This window comes from Mustela nigripes, chromosome 3 (genome assembly GCF_022355385.1).
Source record: "Mustela nigripes isolate SB6536 chromosome 3, MUSNIG.SB6536, whole genome shotgun sequence".
Classification (NCBI taxonomy): domain Eukaryota; kingdom Metazoa; phylum Chordata; class Mammalia; order Carnivora; family Mustelidae; genus Mustela; species Mustela nigripes.
The window spans coordinates 622,717-647,603 of NC_081559.1; the positions used below are offsets into that span (position 1 = coordinate 622,717).

General features: G+C 39.4%; 1 protein-coding gene across 3 annotated transcripts in view; it reads right to left on the reverse strand.

The window, feature by feature from the left end:
- The window catches only part of CALCRL (calcitonin receptor like receptor), a 95,895-nt gene that overhangs the window by 60,620 nt on the left and 10,388 nt on the right, over window positions 1-24,887 (reverse strand). For 2 of the 3 annotated variants that reach the window (XM_059393004.1, XM_059393002.1), the window contains exon 2: window positions 14,978-15,045. The exons of the other annotated variant lie outside the window; for it this stretch is intronic. The gene's annotated coding sequence lies outside the window, so the exon portion shown is untranslated. The remainder of the gene's footprint in view (window positions 1-14,977; window positions 15,046-24,887) is intronic. 3 annotated transcript variants of the gene reach the window in all.

Genomic DNA, 24,887 nt, shown 5'->3' on the forward strand with positions numbered 1-24,887 from the left:
GGCGGGGGGTGCAGGAGGAACAACCGACTGGCCCCTCTTCCCGGCCGCCTCCTCCTCTCCCCACGACTCTCCCGCCAGAAGGACGGATGTGAGGACCCGGCCCCCAAGTAACCCGATACCTGTGCAGGGAACGGAACATCAGGACCCCCCTGCCCTCCAGCCACCAAACACGCTACCACATACACTTGTGAACCCCAATACCTTACCTTACATGGCTGCGGACCTCTGCCCTGTCTGAGCCCAAATGAAAGACCCACCGACCCCCTCCGGCCCGACTTCCCCGACTCCCCTCTCCGGAGTGGCGGACCTCGTCTGAGAGCCCCTAATAAGCCTTGCCTTGGCCTGCCTGGCCTCGTGTGTCTCCCTGTAAAACCCTCATTAGCTGTCGCCCAGCAGGAGGAACAGAAAGCTAATTTGGGACATCAGTAAGCAAATATTTTATTTATACAAAAACTTCACTTTTGGGAGGAACTTTTATTTCCCAGCAAGTTTTATCAGAGTGTGAGAATGGGTAAGTTGTATAATTGTGGTTGCCTAAGAAAGTCAATTAGCGTATTTTATCCAACGAAGTTTTTTAATTCCTCAGTATTTGTCAACAATATTTCATTTGTAAATATAAAAGTTACTTCAAATAAAGAAGTTACAAGTAGATGACCACATTTTAAACTCACTGCGCACATATGAATGTCATAATGGACTCATTTAAATCCACCTTTTTAAAGAAAGGCCATAATTATTAGCTGCAAAATCTGTAAGGGGTTGAAAACATGATCTTTCTTTTATCATAATAGAAAAGATCATACCTAAAATCGAAGTACCTCTGTGAATCCTGGCTAAAAATAGCAACTGACTGGCAACCTCTGCACTCCGGGCCGGCTGCTTTCTGTAAGCCCACACACACGGAATGCACAAAAATTGAAGAAAAACCCATGGAAACACTGACATTTAAGACAGGATATTCCAGGACTATGGAGGCATTTCTAATTAACATAGAACAGGATTAGAAGCAATCAGCGCCTGCCCAACTGACACAAGGTTGATAAACACATCGTCCCCAGACTCTTGTCTTTTCGGAGGCTCATAGGATTAGGAGTTGTGCCTATCAGGAAATTAATAAGTATTGGTGGCTTGTTTTTTTTAAGAAGTGAGAGAAATGGGTCTAATCTTTCTGCACCTCCTGCCCCCACCCCCTCGTCCCCACCCTGCTTCCATTTATTCCGGAATCCCACACTCCGGAAGATCAGGCACATTTTGTTTGCTGATTGACTCGGCTAGGAGCAGACGCTGGTGTTGTCAGCATCTCCGTGGTTAAGAGTGGATCTAAGAAACCAAGTCCCGTAGGGAAGGAAGGAGGAGCAAGACCCCCAGCAGCGATACGCTGAAGCTCCCGGAGAAGAGGGTTTCGTGCATTCTGCTGGTCAAAGTGTACGGGCTCTAGGTGACGGGATAGGGGACAGACATAGGGTATGAGACAATTCTACATTAGAAAAGTCTAGATCACTGTTTAGAGAAATGCTTCCTTAGTGTTGGGAAATTGGCTAACATCAGTAATTATATGCTTGCCTTTGAATTTCTAGCCAGAAAAGAGGTTTTTGGGAACCCCTAGAGACCAGTGAACATAGCCAAGGTCGTTTCTCAAAATGTGGAGGTCGGCAAGCAGGTCTGTCTTCAGGCTGTATTTAGCAAACAAAATAAAATGAATTTGTTCTATAAAGGGGCATGCTTGGAAAATATTGAAGAATTATGGCAGGAATTGAAGAATTAGGGAAAGAGAAATCTTTTTTGAAGAGGTTGAATATAGATCCGAAAAGTATGTTTACTAAATAGAGAAAATTTTTCACAAACCATTGTGGCATTTAATACTGTCTCCGGGAGGAAACTAGTAGTATCTCTGATATCAACTTGACATTGTCATAAAAGTGTTTTTAGTTATATATAGTTCATGAAATATTTGGCTGAAAAACTCTTTTTGAAGTATTGATATGTAAGAAGTTCTCACACAACAGTTTAAATTGAGGAGTTACTGGTAGATAGAAGACGTGATGACTATTTTCTACTCAGGGATTCAACTGCGTTATTATCTGGGATAACTTTAAATTTTTAAAGTAATTATTACTTATTTACATCTACTCCTTTGAAATAATTCTTAGAAATTGTTGGCATTAGGGACTAAATTCTTTCTTCCAAAAACTGACATGTTGAAGCCTTACCCCACAATGTGACTGTATCTGGAGACAGTTCCTAAGGAGGTAATTAAGATGAAATGAGGTCCTAAGTGTGGAACTGGGAGAAACATCGGGGTTGCACACACAGAGGAAAGGCCCTGCGAGGACTCAGTCGGAAGCTGGAGATCTGCCAGCCCCGAGGGAGGCCTAAAGAGAAACCGAACCAGCCAACACCTTCATCTCGAGCTCCCAGCATCCAGAAACGTGAGAAAATTAATTTAATCGTGTAAGTCTCCCAGCCTGTGGTTTTTTTTATAGCAGCTCTAGCAGACTAATACAGTTAGGTTTTAGTCCATTCTCAGAACATGAATCTAAAGTGAAACTGAGAGAAAAATTTCCAAGAACTTTATAAATGGTCTGAGTACAAACTATCTCCTTTTAAACACTTTCTTATTCTTCATTTACTCAAAATTTAGAACAAAGAAATATATTTCAATTTGCAAAAGAACAATTTGTGTTAACTAAAGAAAATACTGTATGTGAGGTTAAATTAAAATGCATTAAAAAGGCCTTCCAGGGGTACCTGGGTGGCTCAGTCATTAAGCGTTTGCCTTTTGGCTTAGGTCATGATCCCGGGGTCCTGGGTTCGAGTCTCATGTAGGGATCCCTCTCATCAGGGAGCCGGCTCCTCCCTCTCCCACTCCCCCTGCTTGTGTTCCCTCTCTCGCTGTCTCTCTCTCTGTCAAATAAATAAGTAAAATAATTAAGGGGAAAAAGAAAAGGCCTTCCTTAGATTATTTTAACTAGTGGCATAAATCTATCTCTAAAAGATCTATGGTATCTGCCTGAAGGCATTGGAAAGATGAATAGCATAATATTAAGCCATTAAATGTAGCAGTTTAAAAAATGCTCTGATTAATAGCTGAGTTCTGGAGTCACATGCTCACCTTTTTGGAAGCAGAGACTGACTCAAATACCAACCTACCCTCTGTTTGCTCTACTAATCATCGAACCTTCAGTTGTGATTCCAAAATCTATAAAATGTTATAGATGCTAACATTCCTAAGAGAGCTTTCAGAATGAGACCACTGAAAATAATTTTCATGGAGTGGTTGAAGTTAATCAAATCTGTTATTTCATGTTTTTAAAAGATCCTATCTTTCCAAGATAGGGAATATAAGATACAAATCTGTCTTTTGTATCAAGATCAGCTTGATTAAAAGAATCATTGATTTTTTTTTTAACATTTTATTTACTTGAGAGAGAGCAAGAGAGATTGAGAGAATGAGTCTCAGAAGGCGTAGTAGACCACCCGCAGGGAGCCTACCCTGGGGCTCTAGCCCAGGACCCTGGATCATGACCTGAGCTGAAGGCAAACACTTAACCGACTGAGCCACCCAGGCTTCCTAAAAGAAACATTTATTTATTTATGAAGATATATTTTTTAAAATTTATTTATTTGAGAGACGGCAATCACAAGCAGGCAGAGAGGCAGGCAGAGAGAGAGGAGGGAAGCAGGCTCCCCGCAGAGCAGAGAGCCCAATGCGGGGCTCGATCCCAGGAACCTGGGATCACGAGCTGAGCAGAGGGCAGCGGCTTTAACCCACTGAGCCACCCAGGCGCCCCAAGAATCATTTAAATTGCTGGTTCTGGTTGAGATCAAAGTTCTTTCATGACATCATAACTTAGTGTTCATAATGCATATCTTGAGAAAATCTCTTATTTATTGAACTACTATTTTTTCCAAAGTGTAACAGTAACATTACAATGAACTGGATAAAAGTATAGCTCAAATAGGCTAATGCTCGTAATTATTTTTCTTCTTCTTTTGATAATTTTTTTCAAAGGAAAGAAGTGAGCCGGCAGGGAGAGGCAGCGGTGGTGAAGCGTGTGCTGATGCTTTTGCCAAGTTTCACATATTTGCCCCCAGCTACAAAGAGCTCAGCCGGCCAAGAGCCTCTACTGCAAGAATACACTGAAACTGATTAAAATTCTTGTCAACCGCTTCCAGGAGGAAAATACATCATTAAGGGCTTCGTGTGACTAAATTAGGAGTCCAGACTCAACAGGTGATAATATGAATTTACTTTCCAAGAGTATATATGTTTAAGTGGTACCTTCAGGAAAAGAAAAATAATTTTGAAATGTTCATGAAAGGGATATAAGACAGTAGAGTGTGGGGGAATGTTAGTGTTCAGACAAGGAATGAAAGAAAATTCCTAATATCTAGTCCTAAATTATTTACACATAAATATATCAATCCTACATGCTTAGGAGTTTATCTTTAAGTGGACATATCAAATATTGAATGCTTTGCAGGGGGTTTGAGAATTAATTGAGTTAAGGGTTTCAAAGCCATTGGAGAGCTTCCTCTGAACGCACTAAATGTTGACTTCTGAATGCTGACTTACGGGAATTTGCATGTTGGCTCTTAGCTAGATGATCTAAGCCAAGAATAGATGAATCCTAGCAGTCACGTAGAGCAGTCGCAAGACTTCCCGAGCGGAAGTAGCGGTCCTCCTTTTTGCCTAGTTGAAAATAACTTTATTAGGAAATACCATCCACTGTCTTTATTGCCATGCGACTCACATGGAACCACAAGATACTTTGAATCAAGCAGCTAATACCGTAGTTCACTTACTATTTCCATAAATCCAAACACCTTGAAACCTACTCTTGGTTCCATACAATCTAAATATCTTAATTATCAGTAAGACTAATAAAGAACCAAGACTTAAAAAGCTCTTTTTCATGTAACTGAAACCTTACATCTTAAATTGTTAGACCCCAGAAGCCTATAGATATCAAGTCCTATCAGGTCATTTCTGATTTTGTCTGCCCCTTGGAATATATGACCTCCAGCATCCTGCAAACTCTAAAGTGTCTCTTGAAATCTCTAAAGAGATGCGTCGCAAGCCAATGTCCTTCACAGGACCAGCCAACACCGTTCGTCCTCCAGCATGCCACTGCCTTAGTCTAGGCCTCTGCCCCTGGAATCACTGTAAGTGACCTTAATCTTGCCATGTCTTGTTACTTCAATCTGACAACAATATCACAAAAACTGTACCTTAATCCTCTCAAAGTCTTCAATTTTAGCAGTGCCAGAGTCCTGTGTTCTATGCAGAACGGTAGAAAATGGCTTCTTTTTAAATAAATAAATAAGTAAATAAATAAAAGACTTCTAAGTTTACCCTCTGCTCTATTGTCACCTGAGCTCTAAAACAGCACAATTCCTGACCAGAATTTTACTAATTTTCTCATGAAAATGTTCCCTCCCTCTTCGGGTCCTTGGAATCTCCAAGCCAGTTCAAACGTCCAGTGAAGTATAGGTTCGTGCCACACCATGAATTTTTATGTCTTTCTCGTCTTAATTTAGGCCTCAGCAAAACAAACAGAACAGCCTCCTGTTTCCTTCTTCAGCAACACTCAAAGTCCTCTGTGTTCTTCAAGCACATACAAGCTGGTGGAGGTCGTAGGAAGACCAGGCATCTCATCCTGGTTCCTCTAATTAATAAAAGGAATTCATCGAGGTAGCATTCAATAATCTATTATCAAAATATAAAAAAATAGATACACTATCTAAAAATCTAAATACTATTTAAAATAAATTACTATAAACCAAGGTTTAATTTGATGTTATGTATAACAGTTATAATCAGGATTATAGGATATTTGGCATGGTAATAGCTACCATTTATTGTTTACTGCGTGCTAAGCACTGTCAGGCACGATAGGCATACTATCATACTCAGTTCTGAGGGTAACAAATCATTACATTCTTTCTCTTATTTTTTCCAGATAAGGAAATTAAAGCTCAAAGTTATCTCACTAGTGAAGTCAGCAAGGTAAGATACCAACCCGAGACTCCCTGACTCCTAAACGTACATTCTTAACCAGAACTACTTCTGGACCCTGTTATATTTCACCTTCCCCAATAGTCACTGGTTATCTAGATACTTATCAGTACTATTTTGAAGTTTATATGAGGCACATGCTCCCCCCCGCCCCGTAGAACCATCACTGAAAGATCCGTGTTTACGGAGCACTTGCTTACTATGTGCCCACCCGCGTGGTAGCTCCTCCTGAGAGAGGACATGGATATAAGGAGCCCTGACTGTTCCTTCACATTCAACTTGGTTTCTTTGCTTCTGGTAAGAGTATTAGTGCATACTTCAAGAAAAAAATGGACCATATTAAATAATACTATGCAACTTCTGCCTTAAAATTGTTCATTTTAGCAATCACATACAGTTTTAAATCTTTCTGACTCCAGAAAGTATCTTTTTTTTTTTTCAGAATTAGTAAGACAGAATATAACATGATTTTTGGAAAATGACGTAGAAAGGAAGCCTTCAGATAGCCATACAAGAGTGACCAGCTACCAGTTGAAGAGAATTAATCATAGAAGACACTTTTAACTTTTTAAAATTTTATCTTGATACTAGTGAAACACAGGAAGTACCCATATTTTTACATACAATTCTAGTGAAACACAGACTGTTGGAATGATTTAAAACAGAACACGTCAGACAAAACTGAATCAATGCCATTCATAGAAATTAAAGTTTAAAGAACCTAATGGCTTCATTAATAACAATAATAATAATAGTAATAAAAGCTTTTATTTGATGAGACCCAATTATATACATGTTGTCTTTATTATTTTGTTTAAATGTCATCATTTCACAATATAAACAAGATTGAGTAGGTACAAAACCTTTGCTTTATAGATGAGGACACTCAGGACAGTGGACAGGAAATATCCTGACCACATTAATGCAGATGGTCAGGCAGAGACCAGACTAGAAACACGTTTCCTACCTCAAATCCCTATTTGTTGTCCTGTGCTGTCTCAGGGAAATCACCCCAAATATACAAAATCCTGTGAACTGACAGCGTGTTTGAGATAAAATATGAACAACCAATTATATCCACAAACAGTCATGTGTTCTTTATCACTGAGATTTCAGTAGAAATTATGTATTTACATGTGGGTTCAGACAGATTTAAAAATCCAAAACAGTTACATTTAATGGACAGAGTCTGTGCTTTGTCTTTATTTTGGTCTACTTCACCAAGGTTTGAAGTCAGCTTGATGCCCCTACTGAGTCTGGCTTTATTGTAATAAAATAAATTTTATCTCAAAACTTTTTCAGTATAAAAACTTAATGCCTCCTGAGTGTCTTCAGGCCCTGGTGCTAAGTCGGCTGCTACATAAAGAGAGAAAAGTAGAGAAAAATGGCAATTGAGAGACCGGAAGACACACTGTGGCCACCGTCTCTACGCACATGGGTGTGCTTTCTGTGAACGAGGTAGTATTTTCATGTCAGGTTATGGAGAGTAGTTTCAAAACTTTGAGAGGTTACAGTTCTTCAACAGAGATACAATCACAGTGCTTATTTGAGCAGAGTTTGCACTAAACTGCATGAGAGATCTTGAGGCAACTGTCCTGAAGTTTGAGATACATCAGCACATGATGTGAGCCCAGTTAGAAAATAATTGGACGAATTCAGTGGACACCGAATTGGACAAGAACCCCAAACAGGGTGATTTCTTGAAGTTCAGACTGAACAGGATGTGACTGGGGACGTCGTGGAAAAGATTTATCAACTTCGACAACAGCGATAAGGATAACAAGGTTGTTGACCAGAGACGCTTGAGGTTCCAAGAGAACATCCAGAACGAGGAGAAAAGTTAAGTTTATGTGAAGAATGGAGTGTTGCTTATAGGTAAGCTCTAAAAGGCATAATTACGTATTTGTAGGCATTATGTGGAATAATCAATACATGTATATTGAAGAGAAACAGATACTAATTTTGGTTGTGACAAAGGTTACTATTTTCTTTCTTTTAACCATTTTTTTAATTTGCCTATTTCTCTGTTTTTCATTTCAGAAAGTGGAGGGTGGAATCAAAAATCTGTAAGGGGGGCGCCTGGGTGGCTCAGTGGGTTGAGCAGCTGCCTTCAGCTCAGGTCATGATCCCGGAGTCCCAGGATCAAGTCCCGTGTTGGGTCCTTGCTCAGCAGGGAGTCTGCTTGTCACTCTGACCCTCCCTCCTCATGCTCTGTCTCTCATTTTCTCTTTCTTTCTCAAATTAAAAAAAAAAAAAATCTGTAAGGATATTTCTGGCCCTACAAAGCTATAAAGCTGTTATATTAGAATATTAAATATAAGGGTTTTTAAAGCTCTGTGCCAAGAAATGGCATCAAAGACTTCCAAGTTAAAGAATAGTAATAGAGAGAATAGAAATCATCATTCACATTACAATATTTAGGTAGGTAGGGCTTATCAGAGAAAACTTGACTATCTCTGTTCATTACAAAATTTTGCAAAGATTAATATGACCTTCAAAGACAGTAATAGAAATTAACAATAGAATGTAATAGAAGAATCTTTCTTTTTTCTTTTTTAAGATTTATTTATTTATTCAGAGAGGTCGTGTGCATGTCTGCAAGCAGGGGAAGGGCAGAGGCACCCCCGAAGAGGGGGCAGAAGAGCAGGAGAGAATCCTCAAGCAGACTCTCCGCTGACTGGAGAGACCCACACGGGCTCCATTCCAGGACCCTGAGATCATGATCTAAGCCCAAACCCAGAGTTGGATGCTTAATTGACTGAGTCACCCAGAAGTCACCCTAGAAGAATTGTCTGGCTACAAAGATATATAGAACTTTCCAAACCATTTTACATTATAAAATGTAAACCAAAAAAATAGTCTTAGCTTTTTAACTTAATATATCTGTATCAACACACTTTTTTCTCTTCGTTTTTATCGCATTAATTTTTTTTTCTCAGAACGCATTTGAAGTTCAGCTAATGTTCTCCAAAGTTACACATATGCATATGTGTTTGTATATAAATTTCCACCAAATATTCTAGCAAATGTAATACAGAATCTAAGATGTTATAGAAGTATTGAACAGTATTCTTCCCTTGTTAAGAAAACACAAAACTTATCTTAATAGGATACTGTGGAGGAATATTTTTATGATCTGGATATAACCATAAATTCTAAGGTCCAATGTGATTCAGAAAATTTACACTTTTGATGGGGAAAAAATGTGATTCAGAAAATTTACACTTACGATGGGTAAAGTATTTCATGATTTCATATGTGTTTGTGTGTTAGTGTTTCCAGTGAGGCGGCAGCCTGTGTGTTACACCCCCGTCTGGATCCTTCACTGAATGTCCAAAGACTTCAGAAAAAATTGAGAGTAAATAGGGAATAATAAACTTTTTCTGGAAATAAGTAACTAAGATTAGCACATCTATAAAGTGGAATCCCAAATGATTTAAAGTTGGATATTATTACTAATTATGCAGCAAATGTGAAAAACAAGTTACTCTATTTTGGAGATAATAAAAAATAATAAATTTAGCATGGCATAATTTTTCCTTATAGATAGGGGCTATTCTGCTTAAAGCTTCATTACCAGTAGCCAACTTTTATTTTTATAATATGAATATGCCCTGGGGCACCTGGGTGGCTCAGCGGGTGAAGCCACAGCCTTCGGCTCAGGTCATGGTCCCAGGGTCCTGGGATCGAGCCCCGCATCGGGCTCTCTGCTCAGCGGGGAGCCTGCTTCCTCCTCTCTCTCTCTGCCTGCCTCTCTGTCTACTGTGATCTCTGTCTGTCAAATAAATAAATAAAATCTTTAAAAAAACATATGAATATGCCCCAAAAGGGAATTCTTTACATTGGGAATTGATAGTTATTTGTTACTTAAATTTCTCTTCCTTTTTGGTGGCACGTAGACAAAACATTTGACAGAAGTGTTAAATTTTCATCTGGTGGTTTTGGGGTCATATAAAACTGCCTAAAGCAAATAAAAGTGTCTAAAGGCTGGCTTGAATTAACTAATTGTCACCAAGTCTATTTGCCAGGGTTACTGAATCACAGCTTTCGCTCCCTTCAAATCCAGAGTCTGTTTCTCACGGCAGCAAACTTTAGACTCAGCGTTTTAAAAGCTACAACCGTTCGTGTGGGTTTTCCTTTGTCTTGTGTCTGCAGCGGTCTGAGAGGGCAAGGAGCTTTAGCCACAGCAGGAATTTCCTGTGAATTACAATAAATGACCCTGCTTTCCTCATCGTCCACATCCTTTTTTAATTCCCAAGTCCTAGGCATTTTTCCACTCCTTTAGGTAGAAATTCCCTCACTTTCACAGAAGCAGTACCTGTAAATGCTTTTCGGTTTTTTAATATCTCATAGACATATAAATAATATGTCATTGAATAAATTAGCAGGACGCGATGCGTTAATGGAGCAAGCCACAAAGTGGAAGACTTGCCCAACTGGCACTTATCTTTTTTTTTTTTTTAATTTTTAAGTATTTTATTTATTTATTTGAGAGAGAGAGAGAGTGAGAGCGTGAGTGGGGGAGAGGCAGAGGCAGAGGGAGAAGCAGGCTCGCTGCTCACCGGGACCCTGGTGCGGGGCTCATCCCAGGAGGCTGATCGTGAGGCAGATGCTGAACCAACGGAGCCCCGGGCGCCCCCCAGTCCAGCATTTACAAGCGTGATGTGACCGGTGGAATAACATAAACGGAAAATGAAAGAATCTCAGAAACAGGTTAGATTGGGCAGTTTCGGAAGAGCAGGCCGGGAACTCATCGCAGTCCTGACGGGTCTAAAGGAATAGGCAAAACCAAGGTGATGGGGTCCCTTGCAACACTTGGGCTGAACTCTGCATATTTTGGAGAGAGGAAAGGTTTGGCAAAAGCGATGTATTCCATAAAAAGATAAAGAATTTGCTTTGAAAAGAAGCTTAAGGATGGCCTGGGAGAGGGGACGGAAGACAGACAAAGCAAGAATAAAATATTGAAGCCGAACAAACAGTGTTTTCTGTAGGGGCGGGGGAGGTGCTTTCTTTTCATGTGGGGTTTTCCTGCCTGGGGGAGTCCGCCCCACATCCACCATTAGAATCCGTCTGGAGTCTGATAGACTCTGCCTGACATTTGGCCGGAAGTATCCGAGTCTTAGTCATAAGCACGGGTCCATCCCACTGAGCAAGGTTTCAAATATAAAAATTCCTTCATTGTAGGTGTTCCTGTTCAACTGATTGCTAATTTTATGAGTCAGTGCATTTTGGTAAATGATAGGGAGTTTCACCACATCTAACGGAAACCTCTTACGTTTTTTGCAAATGTATAATGTTCTTCATTATCAAAAATCAAGCTTCATTATCAAAAAATAAAAGTAAGCTCTTTGTTACTGATCATAAATTACAAATATAGGCTATTCACAATAGAATTATAAGCCCAGGTTCAAAGGAACTTTCTTAACCTCCTTATAATTTGCTATTTTTCATAACAAAAGAGAAGCCTTTTTGGTATGTTCTGATCCATCACTTATAAAGCCTTATATTTATCGTTTACTGGGAACACCCACAGCTCGCTTCCCTGTGATAGATGTGGTATCTAGTCCCATTATCCCAGATGCGTCTTACAGTAGGTGAGCCAGAAAGATAAGGAAAGGTAGAAGGTGGGTCACTGAGTAGTAGAAGGTTTTAAGGACAGCAGTGTTTGTTCTCTTCCCTCCCCTTAAAGTGCCTGCACAGCTGCCAGGCCAGTCTCTTCTAATCTTTTCATAGGAGAGTTTTCAATCAACTCTTCCCTGCTCAAAATCTTCTATGCAACAAAATATGCACCTCGGTGAAATTTTATTTAAAAAATTTCCCATCCAAATGACTGTCAGTGAAAGTTTTTAAAAATCCTACTTGATTGCATTACTATTACAATTATATTATAATTATCTTATAAGCATAAAATAATTTTTCGTAAATAGGCACTTTATTAGTAGATGAAAAACTAAAATGTATGTAGATGCTTAATTATCTTCCCAGTAATGTATAAGTGTAATGCAATCAAGATAATGAATGATTCTAAAGTTTGACTGAACCAATAAAAGACAAATGGACCTTAGAATCCAAATAATTTTTTTGAAGATTTTATATATTTATTTGAAAGAGGGAGAGAACAAAAACCTGCAGAGCAGGGGGAGCAGCAGAGGGAGAGGGAGAAGCAGGCTCCGCACTGAGCAGGGAGCAGATACGGAGCTGGATCCCAGGACCCTGGGATCATGACCTGAGCCAAAGGCAGACGCCTAACAGACTGAGACACCCAGGCGTCCCTCCAAAATAATTTTGTTAACAGAATTTAGTAAGTATGATAATTCAGTTAAATTTAAAATCAGTAATAGAAAAGATTAACTATTTAGTGAAAAGTGTAGATAAACCTGCCCATCCATTTGGAGGAAAAGTTTATATCTGAGATTTAATTTCAGTTGGATTAAGATTTAAATGTAAACGTGGACTATCAAGTTATTACAAATGTAAAAATTAATATTGTTGCCATGTTGGGACACAAAAGAATTTTTAGTCAGATTATTAAACGTAGTGATAACTACAAACTAGACGCTTCTGTTGCCAATATTCAGTTTAGCCAGAGATAGTCTCTTTATTTTTTTCTATTTCCCACCTCTTTGTTTTCTTTAAGATTTTATTTATTTATTTGACAGACAGAGATCACAAGTAGGCAGAGAGGCAGGCAGAGGCAGAGAGAGAAGCAGGCTCCCCGCTGAGCAGAGAGCCCGATGCGGGGCTCGATCCCAGGACCCTGAGATCATGACCGGAGCTGAAGGCAGAGGCTTTAACTCACTGAGCCACCCAGGCACCCCTTTCCTGCCTCTTAACCATCAGTTCTATTTCAGAGTCTAACTGATGAAAGAAGTGCAAAAATGTTCAAAGTTAGAATTGAGCTATGACAGATCACTTTATTTGTTACAGAAAACTTCAGATAGTATTTAATCTTGTTCCTGTCTTTAATTCAGCATAGTTACGTTCAGAGGTTCCAGAATCTCAGCACTGAATGGACCTGAGAAGTTTTGTAGAGAAACTTGCTCATTTTACAGATTTGGAAAGTAGGAGTTTAGGAGACTTTTTGCCTCCTAAGCCACAGCTGTGGTAGATGAGCTAAGAGTATGAGTTTCCTAAGTTTCGTTTCTGTGCTTCTTTCATTAGGTTGAAATTAAACCATAGATGAGTCAAACTAATAGGATAGCAAATTTCAATCCTGGTTCTCATTTGTATTTTTTTATCTCCCCAGAGACAATTTTTCATCTTTCCTGCTGGAATTTAAACACACATTCACTTTAACTGTACTTGTTTAAAATAAAATTTTAAATACTGCAAAAGAGGCAATAAACTTCTCCCTCCCAAAAAAATCTTACAAAACTCCTTAAGTCAGAGATAATCTAATGAAAAGAGTTTAAATTTGTACCTTTCATTTTCCAGCCACTTCCAATTCATGTCCTTTACAGTATTCCAAAAGATGTTAAAATTTATTAAGTTAGAAAGACATTTATAAAAAATATTGAATAATCCTCTTAAATTCCACAGGAAGATGACTGGTACTGTTCATCTTGACAGAGGAACTGTAGAGGTCAAAATCAGTCTTTGCCTAGTAGTGAATTTTTTTCCATTTTATGCTCTTTCCTACATGTCTTCATTAAGCAAATTTGGGGCTTATAAAAATTGATCTGGCTCCATTTCACATAAAAAAGCTCAGGAAGAGAAATTCAGCTGTCAGAGATGAATAGGCATTGCGAGCGTCCAGACCTCTGCACAGGACGGTGAGTCATGTGCAACGTCGTGTGCAAAGGAAGCGGACACACGGAGGAGGACAATGCTGAGTTCTGAAGACCTGCTGTGGGGCAGGACGGTGATGGAGGGTCTGTTTCTGGGCCCAGCAGGATGACTTGGGAATTTAAAAAGCAGAAGAAGGAATTATGTCATTAGCTTTGAATTTAAGATGAAATTCTTTAGGAGGCTTTTTTCATTAACGCTATTACAGTTTATCAGGATGGTACATGATTGAATCGCTCAAATACTTTGCCGTCTAAAAATAAGTTAGGACAGGAAAATCACTTCAATTCTGTCAGGGAAGGGGCTGTGAGGTGTAATAATAATTGCATAATTAGTATGTATTGACATGGAAGGAAAATGCTAAATGTGAGTTAAAAGACGTGTCTGTCTGCAGCAGGAATCTCTTCGGAAGCACCCGCGCCCGGCGCTCGTAATCACTGCCCAGGATTGAAGTGGAAACTGTTCGTCCAGGGAGTTCTAAAAATAGTCTCTAGAACAACTTAAATCTTTAAAACAGCTTACCCCCCATTTTCCTGTTCTCTTATTGACAAGTTATATCCTCTTACGTTCCAATTACGGGAAGTTTTTACAAGCACAGTGACTACGTGATTCAGAAAAGAAAGAACTCTACAGAGGAATGTCATTTAGTTCAAATGAGCAACCTAGTTCTATTATTTAATAACATTAAACATCATTTGTTTTCTATGTATGTCTATATAGAAATATAATATAGTTATAATAAGGTTAGCTACAGACATTACATATGTGCATATATGAACATACATGTATGCTTGTGTGTGTGTGCGGTGTTTGTGGCAAATATTACCAGATTACTAACATTGCTAAATCTGATAGGACCCATTTAAATTAATTTAACACTCCTAGTTCTCTGGCCAAGGTAACAAGAATTTAGGAGCTAAATTCACAACCTAAGACCCAGGAAATGACTTCATAAGGTTGCTGGACGTCCATAAGTCCATCTCCACCAATAGTTTGTTGGACTGTCTTTCAAAGTTTTCCTTTACTGGGGAGCTACTTGGCATTTAGTTATAAGTCAGTCTGTGAAATCTTCCTTACTATTGTTAACATGTTCATATTATTGTCAGTTCCACTGAAAATCCCACATGTTCCTCTCCTTAGGCCCTGAATGTTCTTTTGTAATGTAGACAATACCTGAACGTAGGGCCATCCAAAGTCTGGACAGGTGCCAGCACAAATGGTTGCTGTATCATCGTAGAGCCCTGAAGGACAAGAGAACATTCCTGTGAATTTGGTAATATTATTAGAGAATAAAATTACTAGTGAATAGTGATTTTACAGAATTTAACTTAAAGGTATATCCTGGTGTGGGCTCTTTTGTTCAAACCATAAACCCCTGTATTTTAAATGTTGACTTTTAATGGGAAGTTGGGAGGAGATATGTCAGGCACTTTCAGGTGGCCATCACGCTAACCTGGAGCTAATCAAGAACTTCGCTCTTGGCACGTTATTTTTAATGATGAAGATTTTAAGGGACACCAACATGAAGGATGTTCCCTGTTGTTCAAGATCTTAGCAGTAGGAAGAGGTGGCCCTGAAATGTTCAGGGGAAAGTTTGCTCCTGGAAGAAAGGAAGGCTCGGCCAGTGGTTCTGAGAATGGGATGATGCAGCCGGCTCAGAGTCCGCAGAGAGGGTCAGGGTGGCCAGGGTGGAGTGAGTGGGGGTCGGAGAGTGTCGCAGACCTTGTCAAAGAGGAAGGCAGAGCCTAGATCATGGCAGTTTAGCATTTAACTTTCTTTAAACATAGGACATTACCAAAAAGCGAGATTCCCCCACCACTGAATGAGGACCTAATGTATGTAAACGGGGTTTATATGCCTCTTTTTGGACTCAAACTGATGTTGTGGGCAAGATATGGCCGTAGGAGGATTTAATCCTGCTCTGCATTTACATGGTATTTGGACTTCCTGAACTTCAAAAATGTCAAGTTTGTGTTCACGAGTTACTTATCTCCATTAGTTTCTATTGTGATCTGCGAGGTCTTTATTGGACCCACTCTTGTGGGTCATCAGTTTGTTGCTACTTCTAGCAACAACCTCGGAATCGTCGCGAAGTTCTATGACGTCAATAGAGACATTTACATGAAAACTCAAAAGTTAAGAGAGATCTTTGCAATCAAATTTTTGTGACTCAAAAAACATGTTTGGATTACTTTGTAAAGCAGTACACCTTCATGTGTTTTTAGTAACTTATTATGTCTTATTATAAGTCGGTATATGTTACCGTCAGGATCATGATCCAGTCTTATTAAGGAGATGTGTATTTTTATGCCAACAAACACTGCACACTTTTAGAATCTGGATTTTCTACAAGCTATTTTGGAAAGAGTAAAAACTCTTGTCCGTCTCGGGCTTTATTGGCATATGTATGGAATTCAGAAGGTTCAAAGTGGAAGTTTATTTTGAGTATTTTCCCAACTTGCTAGAAAATAGCACATGAAAAAGAAAGGACCGTGAAGTGTTACTGATTTTCTTCTGCAGGGCTCTAGAGGTTTTGTTTTCACTCCAGCTGAAAATGCTGGGAAGAGTCTTTCCACCCCTTTGGTGACGTGGGATAAATAAAAACCAAATATGTCAGTAGTTTCTTCTGGCCATCAGAAATTTTACTCATGAGGTAACTTCGATTAGTAAATGCACTGTACTTTTTTTTAAAGATTTATTTATTTATTTGAAAGAGAGAGAGCAGGGGAAGGGGCAGAGGGAGAGGGAAGAATCGCATGCAGACCCCCGCGGAGCGCAGACCCCTGCGGAACGCAGAGCCCTTCCCAGGACTCAATTCCACAACCTTGAGAGCATGACCGGAGCCGAAGCCAACAACGAGGCGCTTAGCCAGCTGAGCCACCCAGGCCCGCCAGTGCGTCGTACAAACGTTTTAACAAAATAAGGCATATGTGAGCATGGTCTGACTTCCACTTTCCTCAGAAAAATATCTGTGTCTGTAGTACCAAAGGTTAATTGACATCCCAGGAGAAAAGATGCAAAGAAAACGTAAAGCCTCTAGATCGACATAACGGGAGAAACTCGAAAGAAGCTGATCTTGTTCAAGTGTCATTGCCTAAACTGACCAGATAATGAAATCAAGATCAACTAAACCCTGAAAACAGAGAAAAGAAATTCAGCAGTAAGAATAAAAGATAAACCCTCATAATGTAATGCCAAGGGTGAGCTGCACAACAGGTGAGCTAAAAAGATGCAAATCTAAGTGAATTTAGTAATTTGAAAAAATATATTGGTTAGATTCAGCTGATGTGTCTAAGGACAAGCAAGTTGTTTCCAAAATGAGAGATTATGTGAAAGACACAAACTCCAATGCCTCCTATAACGTTTTTATGTAGGAGAAACAATTTTTACCACAGTAGACACGACCTCTTTCAAGAGATCTGTACGCTCCATAAGTGATTTTAACTATTTGAAGGATTATAAAAAGCTTACAACACATGTCGTTATGTATTTGTCCAAAGTCACAGAACGTTCAACACCAAGATTGAGCCCTAACGTGAACTCTGGGTTTGGGGTGGTTACGTGCCGTGGGAACGGCAGGTTCCTCAGCTGTAGCAAGTGCGCCTCTCTGGCGGCAGATGTGGACGGGGAGGGAGGCTGTGCACGACGGCGGACAGGGCTGTGCGGGCACCGCTAGTCCTTCCACTCAGTGTAGCAGTGAACTTGCAACTGCTTCAAAAAATAAAGTGTGCATCCATCCGAATGGACTTGTCCATTTTCTTCCTCTATTTTTAAAAGAGGTTTTGATGTGTATTTGATGGGGTGTTTGAATCAAGGAAATGGGAAGTTAGAGATAGGACTGAAGGCATGGCCGGTTTGTGTTCTTGTCACGGCGAGCAAGGGTACTTATACCTTTCCAGTTTTAAAAGTAGTGACTCTTAATCTCACAAAACAAACTGAGGGTTGCTGGGGGGAGGGGGTTTGGGAGAAGGGGGTGGGATTATGGACATTGGGGAGGGTATGTGTTTTGGTGAGTGCTGTGAAGTGTGTAAACCTGGTGATTCACAGACCTGTACCCCTGGGGATAAAAATATATGTTTATAAAAAATAAAAAATCATATTAAAAACAAACAAAAAAAAAAAATAAAGCTACCCTATGACCCACCCAAAAAAAAAAATAAATAAAATAAATTACTTTACAAAATTTAAAAGTACTTTTAAAAGTTTTAAAAGTAACAAAGTACATTTTATACATTCAGTACACATTTAAAAGTAATAAAATATATTTCTTCTTTTCCTGGACCACCAACCAAAACGAGATAATTAGTCCTTCTCTTAAGTACTTATAAGCAAAACTGGCGCACCTGTAATTCTAGAACCTCGCGTCACTGCTACCCTTTCACAGAAAAATGTTAATTCCTTGTATATACATATTTGCTGTGATTCCTGACCAGGGCAATGCAACTTCAAATCACCATGGGATCCTACGGTACTCCCACCAGTGTGGCAGAAATGTGAAGTTCAACAATAAAACGTTGGGAAGGATGCGGTGCAGCAGAAACGTCACACACAGTGAGAGTGGAGACGGGTGCCAGCGCTTGGACTCTCGGAAGGACAGTCCCTCAAGAGACTCGGGCGTTCGTGCACCAGGACACTGGGGAGAAATGCATTCGCTGCGTCGCTCGTAGCAGTCAAGTGGAGGGAGCGATGCAGCCCCCTGTCAGGAGGAGAGAGAAACTCGCTCCTGTCCTGCCCCCCCAGCTGCCCTGTCCTGCGGCCCGTTCCCACCAGGCAGCAGGGCCGCGCTCACAGGGCTGCATCTGCAGGGCTGCTGATGGAAGAGGCCGTCTCTGAGGGCTGCGTTCGGAATGACCTTCATAGTGACCTTCGTGAGATGAACAACTAAGTAACGCTCTGCTTACAAGCATGCCTGAGGGCGAGAATGCCGTGAGGGAAAGCAGAGGGACAGCGAGCACAGGCTCGGTGTCGGCGTGCTTCTGGGCCGTGTGCGCGACTCCGCTGAGGGGAACACGGTGGACGGGCCGGTCCCATGAGCAGGCATTTGTTTCTTTAAACAACGTATTGATGCTGCGCATAATCCTCTGCGTCTCCAAGATTTTTAAAATTAGAAAACATTTTTGTAGAACAGTAGGAAGAGTATGATTCGTTCGTCTGAAATTGTGGATTTATTGTGGATTTATGGGTAAAATATCAAAATGCACTATATTTGGGACAGGTCAGAGCACTGGGGTGGAGAAATGCCACATCATCCGCCACCGATCCAGCTGGAAAGTTCTCTTACTTTGTCAGGAATATTGTTAAGATCAGACACCTTTGAGATGCGCAAGTTAAATACTTAGAATTTCATAAATATGATTTATGCATATGAATTCTATTTGACTTTCGGTTACTTTCCTAGCTGTATGGAGGGAATTTTGGAACATCAACGAAGAACAGCTCATGAATCACTCGTGTGTGTGTGTGTGTGTGTGTGTGTGTGTGTCTGTGCGCTTACCCCTGTGTCCAGGGAAAGGTCAGAAAAGTTATGTTTTGGATTATTATAAGGTTCTCAAGACTCTTAAGTTCTGATTATTCAGATGGGGGAATGCACCCACAAATCTCAAAACTATTAATTTTCAAAGTCAAAATTAGAAGAATTTTGTCTTGCTGTTTATATGTAGTTCATGTGAATTAATGTTTGTTATTTCATTATTTAGAAAGAGAATCTCTTGGTTTAATCATGTGTCTTGTTCCTGCTTTCATTTTCTCATTGTAAACTTAAACCTAACTGTGTTTTTATGTCTTAATTCTCACCATAACCAGAGTTCAATAGAGAGAAAACTATTTTCAGGGCACAGAGATCATTTAAGCATTCCTTCTTCTGAATGCTGAGCAAACTCTGCCTGATTTGGTAGATTTAGAATAACCCAAGAGATTTGCATTTTACCAAACAGTTTCTGCCGCTACAGATGTGCTGTGATTAAAACAGAGTCTTAAAAATAAGTAATTAATTAAAAATTAATTAGTAAAGTAGCTTACTAATGTCTAATATTAGTATCTGGGCTAATATTAATGTCTGGCTGCCTTTTGACAAAGTGTCCCAGACAGACTAGACTTGCCAGGAGTCAGACCCCACGAACGCTGAGAAGCACAGTCATCATCTCGACCAACAGGGCCCAAGCATTAGGACACGATTATCGTCCAGGACGTGGTCTTTGCCTCTCACAACTTCGTCATAAGCACTCCCCACCTCAGAGGGAAAAACTTCTAGGCTTAACCCTCAACCCAGTTTCCCAAACCAAGGGGCAGACACAGTCTTCCTGTCTGAACTGTTAGGCCAAGCAGCTGGGGGGCATTTGAATGCTAACCCTTGTCCATGGCCCTGTGTGCTCAGTGTCTCCACATCTTAATTTATGCAGTTCAGTGCTGCGTTTGACTTTCTAACGTTTCTGGCAAATAAAATCTCTCCTAGTGAATCTGTTGATCTTCTTTTATTGCCTCCGCTTTGTCTTCTGTTTTCCTCTCTATTTTGTTCACTCCCTTTTCTTGATCTAAGTTCTTTTACTTTCAAAACCCATTTCCGACTCTGACTTTACGTCAGTCTGTTTACTCAGTGAACAGTAATTAATCACTTACAGTCCTTTATGTATCTGTTCTCTAGATGAAAATTTTCTGAATCTTCTATTTTCTCTAGATTGGCTCTTCCCTCCCTAACTTGTTCCCTTCTTGTCTTGTTTTATCAGCTTCTGGGTGAATCTTCAAACCCTTCATCTTGCCTTTTTACCAAAGATACTGTCACAGACCTGGAACAACACGCAGAGCTCGGGTTCATTCCAGGATGGGATGCATGTCAACACAGACAGCACATTTGTTCTGTTAGAGACGTCCAAGGTGAGCACAGCTAGAAAGAGGAATTAGTTAGAATAGTGCTAATTAGAGAATTGTTAATCACATTGGTTTGGGCAACATCATGAACCACGAAGCTGATTTGGTGTCCTAGTTTATGCTGTAGGTTAGCTGGCTCTGTCTCTGCTGTTACTGTCAATGTCCTGGAGGAGAGATTCCTAACACAGTGAGGTGATTTAGCAGATAGAAAAGCTGAAAAATTACTAATATATATGTATATATGCATATTAGGATATATCTTTGATTCCACGGTGCAGTGGAGAGCCAATTGTAATATTTAGTGAAACTATTTTAAATTGACAGCATTTTGTACATCAGGCAATTATTCAAACCTCAGAACAGCCTTTTTCATTCTGCAAGCAGCACTGTTAGAAAAGCCTCTCAAGAATGCATGGTGTCTCTGCTGCATCTTGATGAGAGAGAACACATATTCTGGCCGTTTACTGAATCAGACTTCTGGAGCATCTGTTTGTCCTCGTAAGGACTGATACTCGCTTGAGCAAGTATAAAATGTCTGCTCACTGTCAGATATTAGTAATTTCTGCATCTTATTTTTAATTGGTTACTTATTTCTAAGACTTTATTTTATTTTAACTTATTTTAAATATTTTATTTTTAAGTAATCTCTGTACCCGATGTGGAACTTGAACTCACAACCCTGAGACCAAGAGCCGCACGCTCTTCTGACTGAGCCAGCCAGGCTCCCCTGTACAATAATTTAACATGAAGTACTTGAGCTGAAACTTCTATTGGGGTCTTTACTGGTTTAAAACTCATTTTTGCGTGCTTTTTCCACCAATTTACCAAGCTCATCTAGATTAAAAATTGTCAGTTGGCTGTTGGTCTCGGCTTTATTTTGTTATTATTAATTCTGTCTATTTTAAGCCACTCAGGACAAAGAAAATGTGTTGTAGAATATTGGGTTGCTATATATAAACATACCAAAAATAAATTGAATGTAGACTAATCCTTAAAATAAAATACAGTTTTTGTTAGGGCCTCGCTATCATTTTGTTTCGCAATCAGAAATTTATTTTAACTACATTATTGATAATGACCATATCCAGTAAAGTCAGGAAGTTCAAAAAGAGTGACAGACTAGGAAAGGCCAGGGGAAGAAGCTGTTTGAGAGTTTGCTTTTATGTTTTGAGCAATCATTTATGACAGAGTTGTTTAATCCAGATTTGTTTTGTGGCTTGTGGTTAAAAATTCAGCCAGTGTGTTGTTAGATAATGTGTTGAAATAAACAGCAAAATAACTCCAACATATTTTATATATATTTTTTCTCTGAATACTATGAGCATAATTTGAGAAGCAGTCTTTTTCTCAAAGGAAAATTATTGTTTCCATAAATGACATGTGTATCTGGGCTCAGAAGAAAAAAAAAAAAACAATTTTGATATTTCTAGGTAAATGAATGATTAGCAATTTGACTTATTTTTTTAATATTTTATTAATTTACTTGCCAGAGAGAGAGAGAGAGGAAACACAGGCAGGGAAAGTGGAAGAGGGAGAAGCAGGCCTCTTGTTGAGCAGAGAACCCGATAACGGGCTCCATCCCAGGACCCTGGGATTATGACCTGAGCTGAAGGCAGCCACTTAACAACTGAGCCGCCCAAGCGCCCCTAGTGCTCTATATTAGAAGAAAATAAAGTTAGCTATACGAATCTCAACACATAGAAAAATCCAAATTTAAAAAGACAAGTATTGTCATAAGTTGTGAGATGAGTCAGTTCAGAAGATTTATTTTGTGAAAATCCATCGTGAAGATTTCAGATAAATCATGACTTTATTTAATGACAAATATATGTTTCAGTTTATAAAAAAGCCCTCTGATTTTACATTTGGAAAATTTCCAAAACTATACAAGGATGAAGGGGCATTTATAGTTGGTTTTCTTTTTAGAATTACCTTAAATATTTGTAAATCAATACTTAGAAGCTTTATAAAATATAGATTTTCAAACACAGAAGTCATGACTTCTCAAACAGGTGTATAGCTTTTTGTGAATTAAACAAACTTGTATTCTACATATATTTTTTAAAAACTGATTTATTTATTTATTTATTTTCACTTCACTGCTTAGGTTTTTTCTCCTTCTATAGACTTTTTTACTGTTACTGTCCAGGAAGGCCATAAGTAATGGAGTAAGACTTTTGTTGGGAGCCAACAGTTGGCAGGTCTGCCAGTTTCAACAAGAAATTCTGCCAAGTTCAGCCATTGTTTGGCCATTTGGTGAAATGCTTCAACATTTTTTGTTAAAATACCGAGCAACCTTCTCATTTACCCTAGATTGAAGGTCACTCCTTGGAATTCAGTGAAACCTGAACACTGCGTTACAGAAAGCATCTTTACCAATTTATTTCCCTTCACAGAAGGGGTGGAGGGATAAATATGAGGTTGACCTAAGAATAATAAATGGTGATTAGTTTCTGAATATTTTCTCTTTGGCAGTGGGTCATGTTTCTAACACTTCCACAGTCTGCATTTTGTATGTATCGTACACTGCACACAAAACTACAGAGTCAACTACCTAGTTTTCTGTGGACACTGATACAAAGAAACATATCCATTTATTTAATCATTTATTAAGCAATATTTAAGGACCTAGTAGGTGCAGTCACTTATCGAGATGCTTAAGATATATTAGTGAAAAAAAGCAGGCGGGAGTACTTGTAGAGGTTATGTGCTAAATATATGGACAGAAAATAACAGCATAGATTATACATAAATGATAGTCGGCGGTTTGTTGCAATGTGATGGATGTTACAGGAAGAAGCCAGGACAAATCAAAATAGATGACGATGGGCTAAGGGGTTTTGGTGGTGCAGGCGTAGCGGACTTTAAGTATTAGTGTCTAGGTTAGGTCCCAAAGAAAACTCTGCATCTGAGCAAAGACTCCAGGGAGGCGTGGGGAGCTGACACGCGGGTTTCCGAAAGAGCATTCAGGGCTCTTTGAGAGGAACCCACTGATAGTTTTGAACCTTTCTTTAATTTTATGCCAGTTGATATCAGAAGTACTAACAAGAAGTAAATTTGTCTGGAGGTGAAGGAAAAGGAAATACTGAAGTCCAGAATCCAGGAACTATAGACCCAGAAATAAAGATGAGCGTTGTTTTCACATTCAGGGGCCGGAAGGGTGGGTGTGTGACGGAGAGTAAGGGAGACATGGTAAGCTTGTCCGTTAATTCATCCCAGTTAGCATTCTGTCACTAATTTCTATTACAACCTTATATCAATAAATATTGTGCACAATGACCTTTGTTGTTTACTATAAATTTAATTTAATTCTAAAGAGTTATCCAAGTTAGAATTGATTAAAAAGCTAGAAAAGCTCATACGTTGTATTTATACTCTGGGTCCCTCTCCATTTATAAAATTATGCAGTTACATCTGGAAGTAAATCTTAAGCCAGGATGTAGAACAATCCTTTAAGTCTATATGACTCTGAGTAATTTAGGAGTGCAATGTTGTCTAAATATAGAAATCTAACTTTTTTTTAAAGCAGATGCTATTTATTTATTATTATTTTTTATTTTTTATCATTTATTATTTTTTAAAGATTTTATTTATTTATTTGACAGAGATTACAAGTAGGCAGAGAGGCAGGCAGGGAGAGAGGGGGAAGCACGCTCCCTGCTGAGCAGAGAGCCCGATGTGGGGCTCGATCCCAGGACCCTGGGATCATGACCTGAGCCAAAGGCAGAGGCTTCATCCACTAAGCCACCCAGGCGTCCCACAAATGCTATTTAAAGATCTACATCCTAGTTACACTTAATGAAACCCTCTGAGGACATATGGATCTAGAATCTCGTATTTCTGTTAGGAACCCATTAGCTAGACTTATGTAACTTGTTCAGGACTCCAGCTTCAGAAACCGTATGTAACATGAATAGTTTTGAACATGTGGCCCTTTGTGGTACAGATAGAACTAGACAGAACTAAGTAGAACTAGGTAGAACTAGATAGAACCAGAACTGATGCAGTTGCGAGCTCACAACCTCAAATACGTAGTCGTTATGATGTTGAGCATTTGGTGAGTAATCAGCTTTCACAGGGTTAACCTGAAAAATCACACAATTAGTGAATTTTTAAAGCATGTTTCAGTTACACAATGACTCAAACATAAACTCTTTGCTAACTTTGGTGTATTTATCCTGAAGGAAGGGGGCTGGACTCTGGTTCATTAAATATGGAC